Here is a 3199-nt window from a genome sequence, read left to right on the forward strand (position 1 = left end):
CTGCAACCTTCTCCCTGCGGCGAAGCAAAGCCTGCAGAAGCCCCTCTCTCGGCCAAGAGGTGGAGCACCACCTGTCTCCTCGGTGGTGGGACTTTGGCAGTTAGGACGGTGCAACGAGCCTCAAGGCCTGCAGCTGTGAGCAGCAGCAGTGGTGCAATCAGTGTGCCAAGCCTCAAGGCCTGCAACCGTGAGCAGCAGGAGCAGCGTGATGTGCCATGTGGCATGTGGCCACAAGCAGCTGCAAAAGAACTTGGGTAGGGGTGTGACATATGTCAGGGCATGCGAGGTCCTAAGGTAACTGGGTGTGGGGTGTCTGGGGCAGCTCCACCCCCCACCCCCATCCTAGCTTGATTTTTACACATGTGTCAGGTCTTATTTAATATTTTTCATTAATATTTTAAAACTCTTATAATCTAGTTTTGCATGCCTCTTTTATTGTTCTTATTTAAGTATTAGATGCATGAAATAATAGACTTCCTTTTGGTATATCATTTTTATATACTTAAAACAGTCATTAGGGCAGAGAACCAATTGTTCAGTTTGAATCCCACCACTTTCTTTACTTTTTATTAAAACAGGAACTGGGAATCTACAAATTGCCTCCTGAATTTTCTCCAAGCTTTGGGGATAAAAATCTCACCTATTGATGATTTCAGCCATTTGGAAGGTAGTGCAGGGACAGAGAAAACATTTTTCTGCAATTTTTTAAGGAGGTATCAACACATCACATCCATCTTTGTTCACAAATATCTGCTGCTGAAGTTATGATTCTTTATCAGCCAAGAAGTTCTGGTTCCAGCCTTATTGGTTTTGGGAGGATGAAATAGGAGCCAACACAAAATAAATAAGCTTGTAGAATGAGTGAAGAAAAATGTGATTTTTGTAGGGAGGAAAAAGTAAGTGTTAGAAAGTTTATTAGGAAAAAAATTGTCTAGGAAATTTCTACTGCCTCTAGTTGTAAGGAACTGCTCAATTGTTTAATGAAATTAAGTCTTTAATGAAGCAATCTGTTTCATAGTATTTTAGTGACTAGATTATAATTATAATTATCATAATGTATAAATGGATTTTAAAATTCACTTACAGTACGGAGCAGCCGCTAAATAAGAAAATGCTTCAGCCAAAGTTATACTTTTTTAAAAAGACTAATCGAGCTGATGGGCTAGTATTGAGTATCAAAGGGCAGGCTTTCATCAAGATTTAAGATTTCTTTATTTCATTATTTCATTTCATCTTCATCAGAGCAATATAATTAGAATCATGCAAGGGGGAAACAGAGATGGCCATGTTTTCCTCTGTGCTGCATCATCAACTTTTGCAATCTCTGTCGTAAAAGGGGATCACGTGACCCCAGGACACTGTAACTTTGTAAAGATCAGCCAGTTGCCAAGTATCTGAATTTTGATCACATGACCACGGGGATGCTGCAGCAGTCATAAGTGTGAAAAACAGTCATAAGTCACTTTTTTCAGTGCCGTTGTAACTTCGAACAATCACTAAATGAACTGCTGTAAGCCGAGGACTACCTGTATCAGTTTTATTAAATTCCTTTTCTTAACAAGTTAGCTTTACTGACATCCAAGGTGGAATTTATCAAGACCTGGAGATCATCAGGTAGGTAGCTGACTATTCAGCTGATCTGATAAGCCATCACCATTAATCCCTAATTGGAAAACTAAGCAGATTGTAGCTTTTCTTGTTTTTTTAAAATGTCTAATTTGGACTCCTGAAGAGTTTGATATTAGTCACTTAGTTTCTATCAGCTGTTATCCTTTAATCTAGAAGCCAAAAACATGAGGAATTGAGAAATGAGAAATTTTATTGATTGTCTTAGGGCAGGGCTTTTTAAGCTTTTCACTTATTGTACCACTTTTAGGATATGGCAATATCCAAATACCACCAGTCGCCTAGCAAAGTGTCAAAAACTTGATGACAAAAAAAGGAAAAAAGTGATGAAGTACAGGTAGTCCTTGACTTACAACAGTTTGCTTAGTGACTGTTTAAAGTCACAATGGCACTGAAAAAAGTGCTCCCCAAGCTACAGCTGAGCAAGACACCTGCCTGCCGAGCGGTGCTCTTCCTCCTGTCTGAGGTTTTCATTGTTGTGACCATTTATGTTGAGGACTGGCAGCAGGGGTGGGGTGGGGGGTGTTTGGTTTTTATTTTCCCCCCTCTGCTGGGTGGTTGCAGCAGGTTTTGGTCACTTCACATGACCCTGGGACATTGTGACCATCATAAAAATCACTTGCCAAGCATATGAATGTAAATCACAAGACCCTGGAGATGCTGCAACATTCCAGCTGATAGGCACTTCTTCTAGGCTCAGCAGAAGTACCAGGATCAGTGCTGCTTTCCAGCTGATTGGTGCTTCTTCAGGGCTCGGCAGAAGCACCAAGATCAGCACTGATCTCCAGCTGGAGCCTGGTGCTGATCCTGGCGCTTCCACTGAGCCCTGACAGCCCCGAAGAAGCGCTGATCCTGGCGCTTCCGCTGAGCCCTGACAGCCCTGCAGCTCCAGCCATCTCTCGCTCAGGCTTGTGTGGTGCTGCCACTGATTCAGCTCATTCCCCTCCCCCACTACCACTTTTCTAGAATGGTTGCGTACCACCTATCAGGTGCCAATGTACCACAGGTGGTACCCGTACCACTGGTTGAAAAGCCCTGTTTTAGGGCCTGACATTTGCTATGATTAAAAAAAAAACTCCAATAGCCCTTGCTCTACCAGTCTGAAGCATTTGAAGAACCTGGTAATTACTGAAGGACCATTTCTAACATGCACTTAGTCACTTACTGAGATTTAAATTTCACAAAGGAGTCTGATGAACTGGGGAAGTTATTGCTGCTTATATAACAGAGATCCACAGCATGTCCCAATTTTGCAATTTTAGAGATGTTTTAGAAGACATGAGAAGGGATAATCTTATATATACTATATGTGGTTTACAAGGACATATTCCAACAAAGTTGATGGTTTTAATGTAAGAAATTTCAACTTTAAAGATATTTAAAAGTTTCTTATATAGATTTGATTTGAAAAGCAACTTCATTATGAAATAGAGTTAAAGTATCCAGTAATGGAACATCAATGTTGGCAGGGTAAGAAATTTGAGGGTTAACCCAAGATATTTGGCCTTATATGATATTGGTTTTCTTTTGAAATATCTCATATAAATAAATTCATGGTTAAATATTTTCATAT

The sequence above is a fragment of the Vipera berus genome, assembly GCF_964194415.1.
Source record: "Vipera berus genome assembly, chromosome: 1".
Taxonomy (NCBI): Eukaryota; Metazoa; Chordata; class Lepidosauria; order Squamata; family Viperidae; genus Vipera; species Vipera berus.